General features: G+C 52.2%; 1 long non-coding RNA gene across 1 annotated transcript; it reads left to right on the forward strand.

Moving 5' to 3' along the window:
• The first annotated feature begins 1,096 nt into the window (after positions 1-1,096).
• On the forward strand, positions 1,097-13,525 carry LOC141058411 (uncharacterized). Its single transcript, XR_012222158.1, has 2 exons — positions 1,097-1,324; positions 13,199-13,525. It is a non-coding gene; the product is annotated as an uncharacterized lncRNA (long non-coding RNA).
• The last annotated feature ends 9,271 nt before the right edge of the window (positions 13,526-22,796 follow it).

Here is a 22,796-nt window from a genome sequence, read left to right on the forward strand (position 1 = left end):
CATGATGCTGCATGCGACCTGTGTCCTCTATCTTTAGCACTGGGGATGCAGGCTGTGCGCAGGTATGCGTTTGCCGGCGCATGCGTCCTTTTGACGGTGCGCCGACCAGCGCCAAACGCAACCTGTTGCATTTTGGTGCACTCGGCGCACCGTGAAAAGGACGCCTGCGTCGGCAAACGCATACCTGCACACAGCCTGCATCCCCAGTGCTAGATAGGGGTCGCAGGTCGCATGCAGCGTCATGCGCCCATAGGCGGAGCTAAGTGGCAGGGGGTGGAGCTTAGTGGCGGCCGCGCGCAGACCAACGCAGGTCTGTGAAACGCCAATGTGAAACCAGCCTAATAAACGCTGGCTACTGTGGAGTGCAAAGTGTTCAGTGGCGTCCCTGGCTTTGCCTCCTACCTGCACTTTCAGCCTAGGCACTAATTGGAAAGGCCGAACAACACATGCGTACCAAGGATTGGGGTTTCATAATGAGTCAGTCACCAGAGACATTCATACGTGCATACAACACACTCCACAGACCGCAGGGGACATGGCTTGAGATTCCCCATGCAGTGATGGGAACTCAACGTCTAACAATGTAGTGTCTGTATACAGCTCTCAGACACTGCGCTCACTGATTCTCTTCACAGGAATCATCTTCTGTGAGGTAATTTTACCTCATGGCATCCCTAAAACATATTCTCCGAGGTAATTTTACCTCATGGCATCCCTAAAACATATTCTCCGAGGTAATTTTACCTCATGACATCCCTAAAACATATTCTCCGAGGTAATTTTACCTCATGGCATCCCTAAAACATATTCTCCGAGGTAATTTTACCTCATGGCATCCCTAAAACATATTCTCCGAGGTAATTTTACCTCATGGCATCCCTAAAACATATTCTCCGAGGTAATTTTACCTCATGGCATCCCTAAAACATATTCTCCCTAACGCCATTTACAGCAAGGAGTGCTATCTGCTGGCTTTGCTGTGTAATGGCGTCACAGACAGGTTTCCTGCCCTCAGACAGTTCAACTGCCCGTCTCCAAGGGTAGCGTCTAGTTTGGAGTTGAATTGTTGTGGGGGGAGGAGTGATTTGTTGAAATCATGACGTCATCGGAAGGGGCGGGACCACCTCAGTCCGGCGCGTGCAGCAGTGCTCCCATCTTGTGTGCCGGATCCTGGTGTTGCTCCTGAGTTGTGCTGTGGAGAGGACTCTGAGATTCCTGCACTGAGCTGTGTGCAGCAACCTGCGCTCTGGGGAGACTGCTGAGGAGCAGTGCTCAGCGGTTTACTGTGAGGACTGATCCTGATCCTGGGCTCGTCTGCACTGAGGTGGGGAGACCATGTGAATAAATGTTATTGAGGCATCCAGGGGGCTGTGTGAGGAGGTATGGGGTACGCAGAGGTGGGGAGACCATGTGAATGAATTTGGAGGCATCCAGGGGGCTGTGTGAGGAGGTATGGGGTACGCAGAGGTGGGGAGAACATGTGAATGAATTTGGAGGCATCCAGGGGGCTGTGTGAGGAGGTATGGGGTACACAGAGGTGGGGAGACCATGTGAATGAATTTGGAGGCATCCAGGGGGCTGTGTGAGGAGGTATGGGGTACGCAGAGGTGGGGAGAACATGTGAATGAATGTTGTAGAGGCATCCAGGGGGCTGTGTGAGGAGGTACGGGGTACGCAGAGGTGGGGAGACCATATGAATAAATGTTATTGAGGCATCCAGGAGGCTGTGTGAGGAGGTATGGGGTACGCAGAGGTGGGGAGACCATGTGAATAAATGTTATTGAGGCATCCAGGGGGCTGTGTGAGGAGGTATGGGGTACGCAGAGGTGGGGAGACCATATGAATAAATGTTATTGAGGCATCCAGGAGGCTGTGTGAGGAGGTATGGGGTACGCAGAGGTGGGGAGACCATATGAATAAATGTTATTGAGGCATCCAGGAGGCTGTGTGAGGAGGTATGGGGTACGCAGAGGTGGGGAGACCATATGAATAAATGTTATTGAGGCATCCAGGGCGCTGTGTGAGGAGGTATGGGGTACGCAGAGGTGGGGAGACCATATGAATAAATGTTATTGAGGCATCCAGGGCGCTGTGTGAGGAGGTATGGGGTACGCAGAGGTGGGGAGACCATGTGACTGAATGTTATTGAGGCATCCAGGGGGCTGTGTGAGGAGGTATGGGGTACGCAGAGGTGGGGAGACCATGTGAATGAATGTTATTGAGGCATCCAGGGGGCTGTGTGAGGAGGTATGGGGTACGCAGAGGTGGGGAGACCATGTGAATGAATGTTATTGAGGCATCCAGGGGGCTGTGTGAGGAGGTATGGGGTACGCAGAGGTGGGGAGACCATGTGAATGAATTTGGAGGCATCCAGGGGGCTGTGTGAGGAGGTATGGGGTACGCAGAGGTGGGGAGAACATGTGAATGAATTTGGAGGCATCCAGGGGGCTGTGTGAGGAGGTATGGGGTACACAGAGGTGGGGAGACCATGTGAATGAATTTGGAGGCATCCAGGGGGCTGTGTGAGGAGGTATGGGGTACGCAGAGGTGGGGAGAACATGTGAATGAATGTTGTAGAGGCATCCAGGGGGCTGTGTGAGGAGGTACGGGGTACGCAGAGGTGGGGAGACCATATGAATAAATGTTATTGAGGCATCCAGGAGGCTGTGTGAGGAGGTATGGGGTACGCAGAGGTGGGGAGACCATATGAATAAATGTTATTGAGGCATCCAGGAGGCTGTGTGAGGAGGTATGGGGTACGAAGAGGTGGGGAGACCATATGAATAAATGTTATTGAGGCATCCAGGGCGCTGTGTGAGGAGGTATGGGGTACGCAGAGGTGGGGAGACCATGTGAATAAATGTTATTGAGGCACCCAGGGGGCTGTGTGAGGAGGTATGGGGTACGCAGAGGTGGGGAGACCATGTGACTGAATGTTATTGAGGCATCCAGGGGGCTGTGTGAGGAGGTATGGGGTACGCAGAGGTGGGGAGACCATGTGAATGAATGTTATTGAGGCATCCAGGGGGCTGTGTGAGGAGGTATGGGGTACGCAGAGGTGGGGAGACCATGTGAATGAATGTTATTGAGGCATCCAGGGGGCTGTGTGAGGAGGTATGGGGTACGCAGAGGTGGGGAGACCATGTGAATGAATTTGGAGGCATCCAGGGGGCTGTGTGAGGAGGTATGGGGTACGCAGAGGTGGGGAGAACATGTGAATGAATTTGGAGGCATCCAGGGGGCTGTGTGAGGAGGTATGGGGTACACAGAGGTGGGGAGACCATGTGAATGAATTTGGAGGCATCCAGGGGGCTGTGTGAGGAGGTATGGGGTACGCAGAGGTGGGGAGAACATGTGAATGAATGTTGTAGAGGCATCCAGGGGGCTGTGTGAGGAGGTATGGGGTACGCAGAGGTGGGGAGACCATATGAATAAATGTTATTGAGGCATCCAGGAGGCTGTGTGAGGAGGTATGGGGTACGCAGAGGTGGGGAGACCATATGAATAAATGTTATTGAGGCATCCAGGGCGCTGTGTGAGGAGGTATGGGGTACGCAGAGGTGGGGAGACCATGTGAATAAATGTTATTGAGGCACCCAGGGGGCTGTGTGAGGAGGTATGGGGTACGCAGAGGTGGGGAGACCATGTGAATAAATGTTATTGAGGCATCCAGGGGGCTGTGTGAGGAGGTATGGGGTACGCAGAGGTGGGGAGACCATGTGAATGAATGTTATTGAGGCATCCAGGGGGCTGTGTGAGGAGGTATGGGGTACACAGAGGTGGGGAGACCATGTGACTGAATGTTATTGAGGCATCCAGGGGGCTGTGTGAGGAGGTATGGGGTACGCAGAGGTGGGGAGACCATGTGAATGAATGTTATTGAGGCATCCAGGGGGCTGTGTGAGGAGGTATGGGGTACGCAGAGGTGGGGAGACCATGTGAATGAATGTTATTGAGGCATCCAGGGGGCTGTGTGAGGAGGTATGGGGTACGCAGAGGTGGGGAGACCATGTGAATGAATGTTATTGAGGCATCCAGGGGGCTGTGTGAGGAGGTATGGGGTACGCAGAGGTGGGGAGACCATGTGAATAAATGTTATTGAGGCATCCAGGGGGCTGTGTGAGGAGGTATGGGGTACGCAGAGGTGGGGAGACCATGTGAATGAATGTTATTGAGGCATCCAGGGGGCTGTGTGAGGAGGTATGGGGTACGCAGAGGTGGGGAGACCATGTGAATGAATGTTATTGAGGCATCCAGGGGGCTGTGTGAGGAGGTATGGGGTACGCAGAGGTGGGGAGACCATGTGAATGAATGTTATTGAGGCATCCAGGGGGCTGTGTGAGGAGGTATGGGGTACGCAGAGGTGGGGAGACCATGTGAATGAATGTTATTGAGGCATCCAGGGGGCTGTGTGAGGAGGTATGGGGTACGCAGAGGTGGGGAGACCATGTGAATAAATGTTATTGAGGCTTCCAGGGCGCTGTGTGAGGAGGTATGGGGTACGCAGAGGTGGGGAGACCATGTGAATGAATTTGGAGGCATCCAGGGGGCTGTGTGAGGAGGTATGGGGTACGCAGAGGTGGGGAGACCATGTGAATGCATTTGGAGGCATCCAGGGGGCTGTGTGAGGAGGTATGGGGTACACAGAGGTGGGGAGACCATGTGAATAAATGTTGAGGCATCCAGGGGGCTGTGTGAGGAGGTATGGGGTACACAGAGGTGGGGAGACCATGTCAAATGTTATTGAGGCATCCAGGGGGCTGTGTGAGGAGGTATGGGGTACACAGAGGTGGGGAGACCATGTCAATAAATGTTGAGGCATCCAGGGGGCTGTGTGAGGAGGTATGGGGTACGCAGAGGTGGGGAGACCATGTGAATAAATATTGAGGCATCCAGGGGGCTGTGAGGAGGTATGGGGTACGCAGAGGTGGGGAGACCATGTGAATAAATGTAGAGGCATCCAGGGGGCTGTGTGAGGAGGTATGGGGTACACAGAGGTGGGGAGACCATGTGAATGAATGTTGTAGAGGCATCCAGGGGGCTGTGTGAGAAGGTATGGGGTACGCAGAGGTGGGGAGACCATGTGAATGAATTTGGAGGCACCCAGGGGGCTGTATGAGGAGGTATGGGGTACACAGAGGTGGGGAGACCATGTGAATGAATTTGGAGGCATCCAGGGGGCTGTGTGAGGAGGTATGGGGTGCGCAGAGGTGGGGAGACCATGTGAATGAATTTAGAGGCATCCAGGGGGCTGTGTGAGGAGGTATGGGGTGCGCAGAGGTGGGGAGACCATGTGAATGAATTTGGAGGCATCCAGGGGGCTGTGTGAGGAGGTATGGGGTGCGCAGAGGTGGGGAGACCATGTGAATGAATTTGGAGGCATCCAGGGGGCTGTGTGAGGAGGCATGGGGTACGCAGAGGTGAGGAGACCATGTGAATGAATTTGGGGGCTGTGTGAGGAGGTATGGGGTGCGCAGAGGTGGGGAGACCATGTGAATGAATTTGAAGGCATCCAGGGCGCTGTGTGAGGAGGTGTGGGGAGACCATGTGAATGAATTTGGAGGCATCCAGGGGGCTGTGTGAGGAGGTATGGGGTACGCAGAGGTGGGGAGACCATGTGAATGAATTTGGAGGCATCCAGGGGGCTGTGTGAGGAGGTGTGGGGAGACCATGTGAATGAATTTGGAGGCATCCAGGGGGCTGTGTGGGGAGACCATGTGAATGAATTTGGAGGCATCCAGGGGGCTGTGTGAGGAGGTATGGGGTACGCAGAGGTGGGGAGACCATGTGAATGAATTTGGAGGCATGGGGTACGCAGAGGTGAGGAGACCATGTGAATGAATTTGGGGGCTGTGTGAGGAGGTATGGGGTACGCAGAGGTGGGGAGACCATGTGAATGAATTTGGAGGCATCCAGGGGGCTGTGTGAGGAGGTGTGGGGAGACCATGTGAATGAATTTGGAGGCATCCAGGGGGCTGTGTGAGGAGGTGTGGGGAGACCATGTGAATGAATTTGGAGGCATCCAGGGGGCTGTGTGAGGAGGTGTGGGGAGACCATGTGAATGAATTTGGAGGCATCCAGGGGGCTGTGTGAGGAGGTATGGGGTACGCAGAGGTGGGGAGACCATGTGAATGAATTTGGAGGCATCCAGGGGGCTGTGTGAGGAGGTGTGGGGAGACCATGTGAATGAATTTGGAGGCATCCAGGGGGCTGTGTGAGGAGGTGTGGGGAGACCATGTGAATGAATTTGGAGGCATCCAGGGGGCTGTGTGAGGAGGTATGGGGTACGCAGAGGTGGGGAGACCATGTGAATTAATTTGGAGGCTTCCAGGGGGCTGTGTGAGGAGGTATGGGGTACGCAGAGGTGGGGAGACCATGTGAATGAATTTGGAGGCATCCAGGGGGCTGTGTGAGGAGGTATGGGGTACGCAGAGGTGGGGAAACCATGTGAATGGATTTGGAGGCACCCAGGGGGCTGTGTGAGGAGGTATGGGGTACGCAGAGGTGGGGAGACCATGTGAATGAATTTGGAGGCATCCAGGGGCCTGTGTGAGGAGGCATGGGGTACACAGAGGTGGGGAGACCATGTGAATATATTTGGAGGCATCCAGGGGGCTGTGTGAGGAGGTATGGGGTACGCAGAGGTGGGGAGACCATGTGAATACATTTGGAGGCATCCAGGGGGCTGTGTGAGGAGGTGGGGAGACCATGTGAATGAATTTGGAGGCATCCAGGGGGCTGTGTTAGGAGGTATGGGGTACGCAGAGGTGGGGAGACCATGTGAATATATTTGGATGCATCCAGGGGGCTGTTTGAGGAGGTATGGGGTACGCAGAGGTGGGGACACTGAGTAAATGTTGAGGCATCCAGGGGGCTGTGTGAGGGGGGGTATATGTAGAGGGGCATCCAGGGGGCTGTTTAAGGGGGCATGTGGTATGCAGAGGTGGGGAGACCACGTGAATAAATGTGGCATCCAGGGGGCCTTGTGAGGGGGTATGCAGAGGTGGGGAGACCATGGGAATAAATGTTGAGGCATCCAGGGGGCTGTGTGAGGAGGCATGGGGTAAGCAGAGGGACATCCAGAAGGCTGCTGTGAGGGGCATGGGGTATGCAGATGTGGGAGACCATGTGAATAAATGTTGTTGAGGCATCCAGGCGGCTGGTGTGAGGGGGAATATGCAGAGGGGCATCCAGAGGGCTGTGTGAGGGGGGCATGGAGTATGCGGAGGGGCATCCAGAGGGCTGGTGTGAGGAGGCATAGGGTATGTAGAAGGGCATCCAGGGGTTGGCTGGTGTGAATGGGGCATGGGATGGGATATGTACAGGGGCATCCAGGAGGCTGTGTGGCTGGTGTGAGGAGGCATGGGGTATGTAGATGACCATCAAGGGGGCTGGTGTGAGGGGGGCATGGGGTATGTAGATGGTAAATGCTAGACTGTATGGGCTCCTTCCAGGTGTGACGTCATTTCCGTCACTTGTGGGCTTCTATTTTAGCAAGGTGTGAAGCATCACGCCGTTAACTTGCAAATCACCATGGCACATAGAGGTTAGTGTTTCAGGGTGAAAAACGTATGACCCTCTTGGTTTTAGGGTGAAAAACCTGCTACCCTGTGGTGGAGTTTTGGGGGTGACCCGCAAAAACGTGCGACCCTTTCGTGGAATTTGGGGGTGAGGGTTTTGGGGGTGACCAGCGTGTTATGTTTTAGCAAGTTGCAGCACGCTATTACTATAGGTGATGGGGTTTTGGGGGACTCATGTGGTGGCACTTGGGGATGATCTGCTATTGGGGAGATCCCTGTTCGGTGGTGACCTGCTGCTGGCTATTGGGGAGGACCACTGTGGTGGGGCGACCTGCTGCTGGCTATTGGGGGACCCTTATGGTGGGGTTTGGGGGAGGCGACCTGCTGCTTACTGGGTGTACCCCTTTTAGTGGGGGCGTGACCTGCTGCTGGCTATTAGGGGGACCCCCTGTGGTGGGATTTGAGGGCGATCTGTTGCTGGCTATTGAGGGGACAGGGACCCCTGTGGTGGGATTTGAGGGTGGCCTACTGCTGGTTATTGGGACCCCTGTGGTGTGATTTGGGGATGACCTGCTTGTGTTTGGGGGGCCTCCTGCTGCTGGTTATTGGGGGACCCCTTTTAGTGGGGGCAACCTGCTTGTGTTGGGGTGGGTGACCTGCTGCTGGTTACTGGGGGGGCTGTGGTGGGGTTTGGGAGGGACCTGCTGCTTACGGAAGGACCCATTTTAGTGTGGGGCAACCCGCTGCTGGCTATTGGAGGACTTCTGTGGTGGGTTTTGTGGGCGACCTGCTGCTGGCCACCCCTAGAACCTTGTGGTGGGATTTGGGGGTGACCTGCTCTCCGGGGGTACCCCTTTTAGTGGGGGGCAACCTGCTGCTAGCTATTGAGGGTCACCTGTGTGTGGGACTTGGGGGCGACCTGCTGCTGGCTATTGGGGGACCCCTGTGGTGGGATTTGGGGGTGCCCTGCTCAATGGGGACCCATTTTAGTGGGGGGTGGCCTGCTTGTGGTGGGGTTTGGGGGGTGATCTGGGGGAGATTAATGCATGCTTGTGGAGTCTTGTTGGGCCCTGGGAGGGGGTTAATACATGCTTGTGGGGTCTGGTTGGGCCCTGGGGGGAGATAATGCGCCCTTTCGGGGTCTGGGTGGGTTTATGCATGCTTGCGGGGTCTGGTTGGCCCCAGGGGGTTAATGCATGCTTGTGAGGTCTGATTGGGCCCCGGGGGTTAATGCACGTTTGCGGGGTCTGGCTGGGCCCTAGGGGGAGATAATGCACACTTGTGGGGTCTGGTTGGCCTCGGGGGGGGGGGGGGGGTTAAAGCATGCTTGCGAGGTCTGATTGGGCCCCAGGGGTTAATGCACGCTTGCAGGGTCTGGTTGGGCCCTGGGGTTAATGCATGCTTGCGGGGTCTGGTTGGGCCCCGGAGGGGGAAGAGTTAATGCACGCTTGCTGGGTCTGGTTTATGCTGGGGGGTGGAAGTCCGATGGGGATTTATGCTTGGGGAGGGCGGAAGTCCGATGGGGCTTTATGCTTGGGGAGGGCGGAAGTCCGATGGGGCTTTATGCTTGGGGAGGGCGGAAGTCCGATGGGGCTTTATGCTTTGGGGAGGGCGGAAGTCCGATGGGGGCTTTATGCTTTGGGGAGGGCGGAAGTCCGATGGGGGCTTTATGCTTTGGGGAGGGCGGAAGTCCGATGGGGGCTTTATGCTTTGGGGAGGGCGGAAGTCCGATGGGGGCTTTATGCTTTGGGGAGGGCGGAAGTCCGATGGGGGCTTTATGCTTTGGGGAGGGCGGAAGTCCGATGGGGGCTTTATGCTTTGGGGAGGGCGGAAGTCCGATGGGGGCTTTATGCTTTGGGGAGGGCGGAAGTCCGATGGGGGCTTTATGCTTTGGGGAGGGCGGAAGTCCGATGGGGGCTTTATGCTTTGGGGAGGGCGGAAGTCCGATGGGGGCTTTATGCTTTGGGGAGGGCGGAAGTCCGATGGGGGCTTTATGCTTTGGGGAGGGCGGAAGTCCGATGGGGGCTTTATGCTTTGGGGAGGGCGGAAGTCCGATGGGGGCTTTATGCTTTGGGGAGGGCGGAAGTCCGATGGGGGCTTTATGCTTTGGGGAGGGCGGAAGTCCGATGGGGGCTTTATGCTTTGGGGAGGGCGGAAGTCCGATGGGGGCTTTATGCTTTGGGGAGGGCGGAAGTCCGATGGGGGCTTTATGCTTTGGGGAGGGCGGAAGTCCGATGGGGGCTTTATGCTTTGGGGAGGGCGGAAGTCCGATGGGGGCTTTATGCTTTGGGGAGGGCGGAAGTCCGATGGGGGCTTTATGCTTTGGGGAGGGCGGAAGTCCGATGGGGGCTTTATGCTTTGGGGAGGGCGGAAGTCCGATGGGGGCTTTATGCTTTGGGGAGGGCGGAAGTCCGATGGGGGCTTTATGCTTTGGGGAGGGCGGAAGTCCGATGGGGGCTTTATGCTTTGGGGAGGGCGGAAGTCCGATGGGGGCTTTATGCTTTGGGGAGGGCGGAAGTCCGATGGGGGCTTTATGCTTGGGGAGGGCGGAAGTCCGATGGGGGCTTTATGCTTGGGAAGGGTGGAAGTCCGATGGGGGCTTTATGCTTGGGGAGAGTGGATGTCCTTTGAGGGTTTATTCTTGGGGAGGGTGGAAGTCCGATGGGGCTTTATGCTGGGGGGAGTGGATGTCCAGTGAGGGTTAATGCTGGGGGGAGTGGATGTCCGATGGGGGTTTATTCTTGGGTGGGGGGGTGGTGTCTGATGGGAGTAATGCTTGGGGGGTGGGGTGGACGTCCTATGGGGATTTGTGGGTTTATGCTTGGCGTCGGTGGACGTTCGATGGGGTTGATGAAGCGTTGAGGCGTCCAATTGGGGGATTTGTTTGGAGGCAGTTTGATGGGATGTACATTTGGGGGCAGGGGGCGTCATGGGGATTTATGCTTGGGGAGGGAATGTCTGGTGGGCTTTGGGTTTATAATGTGGGGTCCACTGATTAGTGTCAGGTTGAGGTTTATGATTGGGGGAGCGGTGTTATGCTGTGTGGCCCTCTGTTGTCAACTCATTTTCTGGTTTACCTCTGGTGAGGGTGGTGGAGCTGGCTGTGTTGACAGAGGAGTCGTGAGTTCTCCATCCGGGCACCCTCTGGTGGTGACAGTAGGTAATGAAGCTGATCTAAATGGCAGAGACCTGCCACCTGAGGAGGAGGACTGTGAGTGGACATCAGGAGTCTCTGACTGGATTTAAGACAGCCGACTCCCTAATTTTGTGCTGGTTTCCAGTTCTGTTCCTGCCTTCTCAAGCTAAGTGTGCTCTGCTATTTTTTCACATAAGATTTGGTCTGGTTTACTCAGTTTTTGTGGTCGGTCAGCCAGCCCCTGCTGGGGCTGTGCTGAATTTCCATTCTTATGTCTCTGTTTATGCCAGTTTGCTTTTTTGTCCCTGATCAGATTGGTCTCTTTTTGCTCTGTCTTCAGACTATACCAGAGTGCTGATATAGGGAATTGAAGTCTAGCGATTTCAGGGTTTTTGTTATCAGAAAGTGTTGGACATTTTTTGGCAGGGTTTTTTGTGCGTGATTGCAGACAGCGTCTTTCCTTTCCTGTCCTTTCTAGTTAGTGTGGGCCCCATCGTTTGCTCAGCCTATTTTTCTATCTGTGTTTGTGTTTTCATCTTGTCTCACCGACAATACATGTTTGGGGGCTGTCTATTGCTTTGGCGTCTGCTCTGGGGCAGTTTAGATTTCCCCTTTTCTTGCTTTAGGCTTATTTAGTTCTCCGGCTGTGACGAGGCATCTAGGATCATAGTAGGTACGCTCCACGGCTACTGCTAGTTCTGTGGATAGGATCAGGGGTCTACAATCCGCTTAGTTACCAACCTCTCTAGTTTTCTGTGGCTTAGCTTGTTTTTCCTCCTCGGTGACTCATTCATAACAGCCCTCTGGTTGGTGTGGGGGATTATGCTGTGTGGCCCTCTGGTTGGTGTGGGGGGGGCTAATGCTTCATTGGGGTACACAAAACATGGGTGTATGCTGCTTATGCTATGCAAAGTAAAAAATGTAGGTCCCCCCAGAGGAGGGTACACCACCAACTGGCACAAAGCTAATCCGTTTTACCTTAGTGTCAGTAGGAGGCAGACATGGGTCCGGACCGCCCAGGCCAGTTTCTGCCTTAGGTTTTTTTTTTTTATTAATGTTTTCCTTTTTTCTTTCAGATACATTTTTTTGAGGGTGACAGAGTGAAATTGTCACTCTGCTCTCGCACCTAGAATTGTCACTACCGTATCATCTGTGGTCTACAAGGCAAGGCCTTAACAGATCAAGTGTTTGTTCCACGGAGGACTGTCCTTGCCACTAATCCCCGACCCTCTTGCCCCCCAGAGCCAGATAGAGTTGGAAAGAAAGACAAATCGGTTACCTGCCAGCCACCCGAAAGTCTGCATCCTGGATTTTCCATGGCCATCTTCATCACCGGTCTGCAAACACGGCTTTGGGATCTTCAGGACAGATATATCCTACCAACCAGTGAGGGGGCTCCATTTAAAAAAAGGAAGGGACAGGACAAATATGTTGCAGGTTTCCCCTGAGCAATATGGATGTCTCCTGGGGAAGCATTGCTATTCATGTGGCCTCTGTTTTTCAGAGGCTCCTGCGACCCTGCTCTTAGAAAAAAAAAAAAAAAAATCTAGGCTCTGGTTTAGGCCTTTTCTGTTGGCCGGGCCACACTGCCAGTGCCCTGAACAATCACGCACGCCGACTTTCTAGTGTTCCCTGCTCTGCACCTATCTGGGTAAGAGTACTTTGCTTCTGCAACATAGGACTAAACTCCGCCTCCCAAGAGATGTACAGTTCAATTTTGGTTGTTTTGGAAATATTCTGTCCAAAAAAGCAACCGACGGGCCAACTCTCTGACCTGCCAGGAAAAGACAAGACGTTCCTTCAGGCCAACCCCCTCCTGGCATCCACAAACCCACCAGCGCTGGTCTGCTAGGCCTGGATCTAGCAGACTCTCTTCGGCATGATGGGGCGTTCCCACCTTGGATGTTTCTCGGGCTGCCGTCTCCTTTACTATTCAAGTCAGGTATTATGATCTCTGGTCCGGGACACCGAAACCTCAGACACCAAAGGCAGGCCTGGGGGGGGGCAGAGCTGCAGACCCTCCCAACAGTCCTACCCGCATGCACCACCAGCATATTACAGTTTTACAATACATAAATGCTTAAAATGAAACAAGCAAAGGCATAAAGTTTTCAATGCAAAAAAAATGCACTTCTATACATAATGTCAAAATGTTATTTTTCCAATATTTCTATAAGTCTGCGATTTCAGTGAATGTAAATAAAACATTGCTGTGGTTAAGTCTCCATGTTGCATTTTTAGATTCAAAGAAAAGAACTTTTATGGATTAAGCGTGCGCTACCAGACCATCACTCCTCACAAGTGGTGTGCTTTATACATTTATTCCCAACGCGTTTCAAAGTTAACAACTTCTTCCTCAGGGGATGACATGTATAGACAGGTATAGACATCGCCGGTTTTATATATACACAGTTCAAAAATTGGCGCCAAGGGTCACATGTTGCAAGGAAGACAAAAGTCAAAGTTCATCAGTATTGCGATGTTAAAATTGGTTAAAAACTTATTATTTCCAACGAAATTAATACTTTTAATATAATTCCAGGTAATTAGAAAAAGAAAAAGTGAAAAAAGAAAGAAAAAAGAGGAAGTAAAAATGGGAAGAACTTGGACAGAACCAGAAAAACGGAGTCAGAAGCGAGCAGTGGCCAGTCCCCAGACCACCACTCTAAATGTGCAGATTAGATATCAAAAAAAGGAAAAAAGAGAAAGAAAGAGGAGAGAAGAAAGGAAGAACAGAAAAAAAGAACAAAAAAGAAAAAGAGAAAGAATAAATGGATAAGGAAAAGAATATTGAATGTTGAACCCCTGATGAAGGATTAATTCCGAAACGTGCGTCGGGGAGCACAATTGTGGGACGTGCTGGACCTCAAAGGTATATTAATTTTGGCATTCTCATTCAAGCATTTATTCCTAGCGGTTTATTTGCACAGCAATTTAGTGAAGTCTTTTTTGCACACTGCACTTCAGCAAGCAGTGTTTTTATCTAAACTTCATATTGGTGCATGGCACTTTACATACTATATCACTTTAGTTTTGCACAGCAATTTGTTGCAAACCCTTTCCCCCCTTTTTTTTTTTTTTTTGCACAGGCACACTGCACTTTAGTAAGCAGTGTTTTTATAAGTTGATTCACTTTGCACCATTCACTGTCTGTGACCATTATTTGTAATAAATTTTCACTGTATTATTTGTTCTTTAAACACAAAACGCTTTCACAGTATCATACAATTTTTACCAAGAGGAATTCATCTTTTTTTCATTTTATCATTTATTATATATAAAAAAAATTGTTTCTAGGAATATTAAAATATATATTTTTATATGAATGGTCCAAGCTATATAATTTTTTTACTATTGTGTAAAATTGTCCCACTTGTGCTTAGTGTTTTTTATATATTAACTCTATGGTATTTTATACCACCACTGATATAATCTTCAATAAATACCTTTATTAATAATACATCTTGTCTGGTTTTCTCTTGTCCACGGGTCCTCTTCGGTATTTTCTTGTTTGGTCGTTTGCAACTAGTGGGTTCACCACTTATCTTCACTGAACACTGGTGGTAGTATATTTAAATAATATAACACTTATTACTATGACTCTTATTTAGATAATTTGTGTAGATATATCATAAATATTCAGTGTTTGTGTGTCTTTTCGCCTTTCATTTCATGCATAGGGCAGGACAAGCTGCTTAGCCCCTTTAGTGACGGGCCCAATTTTTTAACCCCTTCCCGACCCATGATGCCTACGTAGGTGTCATGCTATAAATAGCGCTCCTGCAGGTCGGGTGACCGGGGTCAATGAAAGGTCACCCGACCTGCACACAAAGGACCCTTTATGCTTCACCACAGGGGGGTGGCTTAGCCCCCACGTGGCTACGATCGCTCTGATTGGCTGTTGAAAGTGAAACAGCGTATCAAAGCAATAGTAATATTTCATCAATGAAATTTGATGAAATATTACAATCCAGCCATGGCGGATGCTGCAGTAGCATTGGACATGGATGGAGACACTAACTTAACCCCCCCCACACACACCGGCTGGCGGGGGCGATTGGCCCCCCGCCATGGACTGACAGCAGCGATGGGCCGCTGCTGTCACGATCTGCCCCCCTCCCCTTCCCTCTGATCACCCTCCACTGTACCTGTCACGTCCGGCTCCCGGTGTCCCGCCGTCCCTCCTGCATGGGCACCACCATCTTTGCAAATGGCGGGCACATGCACAGTACGATTGTAATATTTCACCAATTAAATTTGGTGAAATATTACAATTGGTCCATGGCCGATGCTGCAATATCATCGGCCATGGCTGGAGACAGCAATCAGACTCCTCACCCACCAACTGATGGCGCTGATCGGTTGCCGCCACTGACTGACGGCAGCAATCAGACGCCGCAGTCATCAGGTCCCCTTCCCTCCACTCCCCCCAGCCTTCCGCTCCCCCCCACCGGCCCCGGTACCTCCTGGCCGTCCCGGTGTCGTGCGTCATGGGCGCCGCCATCTTGGAAAATGGGCGCATGTGCAGTGCGCCGGCTGCAGATTCATTTATTTTGATCACTGTGAGAAACAATCACAGTGATCAAAATAAAAAAAAAAAGTAAATAAACCCTCCCTTTATCACCCCCATAGGTAGGGACATAAAATAAAGAAAATATTTTTATTTTTCCATTAGGGTTAGGGTTGGAATGAGGGTTAGTGGTGGGTTGGGGTTGAGATTAGGGTTAGGCTTGTAGTTAGGGTTAGAGTTAGGGGTGTGTTGGGGTTAGGGTTGGAGTTAGAATTGAGGGGTTTACACTCTTTAGGCACATCAGGGGGTCTCCAAACGCGACATGGCGCCACCATTTATTCCAGCCAATCTTGTGTTTAAAAAGTCAAACAGTGCTCCCTCCATTCCGAGCCCCGACGTGCCCCAAACAGTGGTTTACCCCCACATATGGGGTATCAGCGTACTCAGGAAAAATTGCACAACAACTTTTGGGGTCTAATTTCTCCTGTTAGCCTCACTGGTGTGCATGGTGTTTGCTATAAGAAACTTTTAAGAACCAACATATTTTTAAGTTGTCCAATAAAGCTTTGTAAATTGCAGCCGCCTCCGTCTCAAGCTGGATCACTTTTTTTATTTTTTTTTTCTCGCTCCAAACTGGTTTATGACCACATATGTGGTATCGGTGTACTCAGAAGAAATTGCCCAACAAATTTTAGGATCCATTTTATCCCATTACCCATATGAAAATGATGCTAAAAGAAAATTTTTGTTGGAAAAATTAAAATGTCCAATTTTTCCTTCCATGTTGCTTTAGTCCCTGTGAAGTACCTGAAGGGTTAGTAATCTTCTTGAATGTAGCTTGAGGGGTGCAGTTTTTAGAATGGGGTCACTTTTGGGTATTTTCTGCCATATAGACCCCTCAAAGTGACTTCAAATGTGAGGTGGTCCCTAAAAAAAATGGCTTTGTAAATTTTGTTGTAAAAATGAGAAATCGCTGGTTAACTTTTAACCCTTATAACTTCCTAACAAAAAAAAAATTTTGTTTCCAAAATTGTGCTGATGTAAAGTAGACATGTGGGAAATGTTATTTATTAACTATTTTGTGTCACATAACTCTGGTTTAACAGAATAAAAATTCAAAATTTGAAATTGTGAAATTTTCAAAATTTTCGCTAAATTTCCATTTTTTTTCACAAATAAATGCAAAAATTATCGACCTCAATTTACCACTAATATGAAGCCCAATAAGTCACGAAAAAACAGTCTCAGAATCGCTTGGATGCGTTGAAGCATTCCTGAGTTATTACCTCATAAAGGGACACTGGTCAGAAATGCAAAAAATGGCTAGGTAATTAAGGTCAAAATAGGCTGGGTCATGAAGGGGTTAAAATATGACCGCTCTCACTTTATGTAGTAATAACTGGAACGCTTCAACATAATATCCCAATGATTTTGAGATTTTCCAGGACGTCCCCCTGACAGCACCATGGAGGACGTCGTCCTCCTTACAGGGACAGGAAAGCACACGAGAGGTTAAAAGGCCCTGGCCCACCCCTCTTCCCTCAGTGTCTTTCCTGTCCCTGCATGGAGGGACATACGAGAGGAAGATCAAGCTTACCGAAGGGCGCAGGGGGATCGGGCGGCCAGTCCAAACCTGCCGGGATTCCCAGGGCCGACACTTCCCGGTGGGGAGTCCCTCTGCCCCAAAGACAGGAGCAGGATGCGCTCCTGGAGGGAGCCGTTCCTCCCAGTGGGAGGCTCCAGGCGGTGGAGCAGAGTCCCCGCAGGCAGCGGGCGGTGTGGGCGCCGGCCTCACAGGCGCAGGAAGCCGGATCCCCGCAGGCGGGCGCCGCCATTACAGAACACCCGGGGCACGTCAGATCCGGGCAGGAAGCGGCATCAAGGAGGACCCGTGGCGCGGCGGTGATGTCACGCGCTGTCTGTGAATCAGCATGCCTCCAAGCCAAGTGCAGGCCAGCAGCATCTTTGGTGATGGACTCAGGCACCAGCCGACAGCGGTAAGTGCACTTGGCGCAATCCACCCCCCACACCGCCTTCTCCGCAGCCCAGGACGATTGACCCGACTATCCCTGTTCTGTACCATACAGGAGAAGGGTACCCCAGCCCCCCCGGCAGACGCTAAAGATCCGGCCAAGGCCACATCTAAATCTGTCAGATGCCCGGTCTGCAGGGTAAAGCTGCCAGACACCCACGTCGAAACTCTCTGTGGACCCTGCACCGCAAGGGTCGTAAGAGATGAGCAACCGTCCCTCCTGGCCGAGATGCGTTCCCTGATCCGGGAAGTACAGGCCTCCAGATCCAGCCTCTCACGGCCACAGTCCCCCAGTCCGGGGCCAGGCCGGAAGCGCCCGAGGTGGGAGATGGAGCTAGCCTCGGAAGCAAGCTCACCTGAGGGGTCAGACCTCCGGGCCTCGGATCCCGAGGAAGAGGGAGAGATCCCGACTGACAGGCGGGACCCAGGCAGGAAATAACTGTTTAAACTAGAGGACACTGAGGACTTGGTGCAGGCGGTAAGGAACACCATGCAAATTGAGGAGGTCCTGAGCCGCAGTCCCGAGAGGACCTGATGTTTGGGGGACTGGTTGCTCGGAGACAGACTGTTGCCTGTGAGTGATCATATTAAGACAATGGTCCTAGAAGAGTGGAAGGAGGCAGAACGTCGACTCGTGCTGTCCCGGGACTTTAAGAGCCGACTGCCTTTTGACCCAGAGGAAACTTGATTGTGGGAGGAAATTCCTAAGATTGATGTTCCTGTAGCTAAGGTTGCCAAAAAGACCACCATCCCCTTCGAGGACTCGTCAGGTCTCTGAGACCCGATGGACAGGAAGGCGGATGTCCTGTTAAAGAGAACATGGGAAACGGCGGCGGCCCTCACTAGGGTTAATGTAGCAACTACCTTGGTGGCCAGGTCCATGTTCCTATGGGTGGGGCAGTTGGAAGAACACTTAACCAACAAAACCCCTAGATCCGAGACCCTAGCTTCCCTCCCCCTGATGAAATCAGCCACGGCATTTCTCTGATACGTCGGCCGAATCAGTAAGATTCGCAGCCAGAAACAGCTCCCTTTCCAATGCAGCTAGGCGAGTGGTTTGGCTAAAGTCCTGGTCGGGGGATAATGCTTCAAAGGCGAAGCTTTGCTCCATCCCCTTTTCAGGCTCAAGGGTGTTCGGACCAGCTCTAGATAGCGTCTTAGAGCAGGTGTCTGACAAAAACAAGGGTTTCCAGAGGAAAAACCCAAGCGTCCCCAGTCCTTTCGGAGGGGGCCCTTTTTCCGGAGACAGACCGAATTTAGGAGCCAGGGTAGATCCAATAGAAGCTCCTTTAGAAACGTGCAGAGCCAAGGGGGGAGAAGCAAAGCCCCTTTTTTTTGCATCAACCTCCAGGTCCAGAAGGCAATGACGCCATAGGCGTCGGGGGAAGACTGCGACACTTTGCAGAGAGGTGGGGCCAGGTAACTCACAACCAGTGGGTCCTCAAAACCACAGGTTACAGCATAGAATGTTGTTCCTTTCCCCCCGACAGATACATTGCCCACACTATAGTCCCGGAAGGCTCTGCCATGTGGGCAGACCTACAGAACATGCTCAGGTCAAAGGTCATTGTGCCAGTTCCGCAGTCGGAAAGGGGAAAAGGGTCACTACTCCTCCCTGTTCTCCATTACAAAACCATCCGGCGAGGCCAGAACTATCATAAACTTGAAACCTCTAAATGCCTGGGTGGTATACAAAAGGTTTCGGATGGAATCAATACGTTCGGCAATTCATCTTATAGACAGGAATGCCGTTATGTGTACCCTCGACCTGAAGAGTGCATATTATCAGGTCCCCATCCATCCCTCATCTCTGAGCCTGCTAAGATTCGGAATCAGACTACCAGCCCGGACCTGCCACTTCCAGTTCCAATGCCTTCCATTCGGGCTGGCTTCAGCCCCCCAAATATTTACAAAGCTGGTAACAGAGGTAGTGGCCTACCTGAGAAACCAGGGGGTCACTATAATACCATACCTAGACGACTTTCTCCTAGTCGCAGGATCAGAAGAGAGGCTCATTGAGGACAAGAGCCGAACGATCAGAACATGGAATATCTCGGCTGGCTTATCAACGAACAGAAGTCGGACCTAAAGCCAGAAAGCAGGAAAATCTTCCTGGGAGTTGTTCTAGACTCAAGAAGCAGAGTATCCCTGCTTCCAGAAGAGAGGCAGCGGATCATTCAGGACAGAGCCAAGAGCCTCCTAAAACATCGCTCCTCCATAAGAGGGGCAATGGAGGTCCTGGGCCTGATGACGGCCTGCATTCCGTGCGTCAGATGGGCCCAGTTCCATTCGGGGCCCCTGCAAAAAGATCCTCGCAAGATGGGACAGACGTCAGGATTCACTAGACGGGCCCATATCATTGCCAGATCCAGTAAGAAAATCTCTATGGTGGTGGATGCAGCCCAGAAACTTACAGGTGGGCGTGCTATGGATAACCTCGCCATAGGTGGTAATGACTACAGATGCCAGTACGTGGGGGTGGGGAGCCCACATAGAAGGAAGAATTTTCCAGGGAAGATGGCCAGCCAGCATCAGAAACAGATCCTCCAACTTCAGGGAGCTCTATGCGGTCTGGGAAGCCCTGCGTCAGAACCGGTCAGTAGTGAGAAATCGACACGTCCGAATACTCTCCGACAACACAACGGCAGTCTCATTCCTGAAGCACCAGGGAGGCCCAAGACATCGACTGCTCCAGTCACTAGCAGGACGAATATTCGCTTGGGCAGAAAAAGTTGTCCTCTCAGTAACAGCAATCCACTTGGAGGGTTCTCAGAACGTTGTGGAAGACTACCTAAGCAGACAGCAGGTCTGCCCGACAGAGTGGGAACTAAACAGAGAGATCTTTCATCAACTATGTCAGCGTTGGGGAACCCCCAGTATAGATCTGTTTGCAAACCGGAAGAACTCCAAGGTTGCCAGATTCTACTACCTGAACCCGGCGGACCACCCGGACGGAGTGGATGCCCTGAGCCAGGCCTGGATGGAACTTCTGTACGCATTCCCACCACTGGCGCTTATACCGGCGGTACTCAGGAAGATCCGCAAGGACCGCGTGACGGTGATGATGATAGTGCCATACCTGCCAAGGAGGAGCTGGTTTCCGCTGCTAGGGGCCATGGCAGTAGGAAACCCAGTCGAGCTACCCCTGAAGGAGGACATCTTCCACCAGGGCCCGATCCGCCACCCAGATCCAGCAAGACTACACCTCTCGGCATGGATCCTGAAAGGAACATCTTGAGAGCAAAGGGCTTATCCAATCAGGTCATATCCACTCTAATGGCCAGCAGGAAGCCGGTAGCATCCGCAATCTACCGGAAGATGTGGAAGAGATACTGCCTGGAAGGTGGCAGGTCCGACCTCCTGGCAGGTACCCCCGACCTCCCTAGTGTTCTAGACTTTCTACAGTCGGGGTATAATAAGTGCCTTAAACCCAGCACGTTAAAAGTCCAGATTTCAGCCTTGAGCTCCTTTGACTACCCCTTAGCTTCCCATCCTTGGGCGGTAAGATTCATAAAGGCCACGCAGCGCCTTCGCCCCACAATTAGGCAGCTCACCCCGCCATGGGACCTCGGCTTGGTACTCAGATCCTTATGTAGGGACCCCTACATCCCTAGTGAAAGGATGACCATTTCAACCCTCACTCGGAAGACGGCCTTCCTTGTAGCCATCACCACGGCCAAAAGAATAGGGGAGATCCAGGCCCTGTCCACCAAGGATCCATATCTCCGGATCAGAGAAGATCAGATAATAAGATTAGATCCGGCGTTTATCCCCAAGGTAGCCTCTTACCAGAATATAAATCAGGAGATAGTGTTACCATCCTTCTGCAGCAGTCCCCGCAATGGGAAGGAACAGCGTCTCCACTCTCTAGACGTAAGACAGGCAGTCATAACATATCTAGAGGCCACTAATGACTGGCGTATTGACCCAAACCTGTTCATCCTCTTTGGGGGTAGAAATAAGGGGAAAAAAGCCTCTAAGGCGTCCATCGCAAGATGGATTACCTCGGTAATTTCGGACTCCTACCAGTCGGAAGGCGCTAGCCCGCCAGTCTCCTTAAGGGCCCACTCTACCAGGGCAGTTTTGGCCTCCTGGGCTGAGCGCGCAGGCGCCACAGTTGAGCAAATCTGTAGAGCAGCAACCTGGGCCAGCCTTAATACATTTTGCAAACACTACAAGCTTGATGTGTTATCAGGCCAACATACTGCATTCGGGAGAAAAGTTCTCCAGGCAGTGATCCCACCCTGAGGAGGTGCTTTGGTACTCTCCATGGTGCTGTCAGGGGGACATCCTGGAAAATAGGTATTAGACCTACCGGTAATGACGTTTCCAGGAGTCCATCCTGACAGCACGGTTAGTTCCCTCCCTGTTATGTTATGTTTTGTTATGCTATGTCATATGATGTAATATGATGGTATCATTAAAAGAATTATTGCATTATCCATGCTGTGGTACTTGTTAAATCACTGAGGGAAGAGGGGTGGGCCGGGGCCTTTTAACATCTCATGTGCTTTCCTGTCCCTGTAAGGAGGAGGAGGAGGACGTCCTCCATGGTGCTGTCAGGATGGACTCCTGGAAACGTCATTACCGGTAGGTCTAATACCTATTTTTTCCAGGGCGTCCCCTGACCGCACCATGGACGTCCTCCTCCTTGCAGGGATAGGAAAGCACACGAGAGATTAAAAGGTCCCACTCCAACCCCTTTTCCCTCAGTGTTTTTCCTGTCCCTGCATGGAGGGATACATGAGAGCAGCGTTGTGCAGCTTGCCAAAGTGCTCAGGGGGATCGTGTGGCTGGTCCAATATCCTTCCCCCTGTCAAGTGGCCCAGGGCCGAAACTCCCAGGTGAGGAGTCCCTCTGCCTCGGAGACCAGTGAGCAGATGGGCTCCTGGGTAGAGCTGCTCCAACCGGTGGGAGGCTCTTGGCTCAGGCGCTATCTTCTCGGGCCAGCAGGTCCAAAGATCGGAGGTCAGGGGCGTCTGGGAGCATGCGTTCCACATCGTGGAACGCGGAAGCAGCCGCCAACAGACTGCAGAGCAGGGCGAGCGTCACACTTCCGATGACATTGGCGCCCGGAGCCAGCGTGTGTTCCAAGCATGGAATGCGGAAGCAACCCCGGGGGACTAGAGGACGTCCGCCTCCGGCGACACCTCACACGGGGATAAGGGCAGCGTGCGTTCGAGGTTGACAAACGCAGGCGCTGCGCTGGGAGCCAAGCAGCTGACAGGCTCCTTGATGCCCGAGGAGGAGTGCGGTAACATGGAGGACAGGAGTGAGGACGCAGGGGTAAGTGCGCATAGCGCAGAACTCGCACCCCTGACACTCAGTTCCTAGTCCTGACTATCCCCATTCTTGTACCATCTAGGTTAAAGGCACCCCTACCCACGGCTAAAAAGTTAGGCAAGGCCTCGGCGAAATCCAACCGATGGCCCATATGCCATGTCAAGTTGCCGGATACTTAACGCAATACCCTCTGTGGCCCCTGTACATCCAGAGTTGTAAGGGAGGAACAGCTGTCCCTCCTGTCTGAAATGAGGACCCTGATCTGTGAAGAGGTGCAGGCCTCCCTGTCCACTATCGCACAACAGCAACTCCCCA

Source organism: Dendrobates tinctorius, unplaced genomic scaffold (genome assembly GCF_039654945.1).
Source record: "Dendrobates tinctorius isolate UK_male_01 unplaced genomic scaffold, ASM3965494v1 ptg000211l, whole genome shotgun sequence".
In the NCBI taxonomy this organism is placed as follows: domain Eukaryota; kingdom Metazoa; phylum Chordata; class Amphibia; order Anura; family Dendrobatidae; genus Dendrobates; species Dendrobates tinctorius.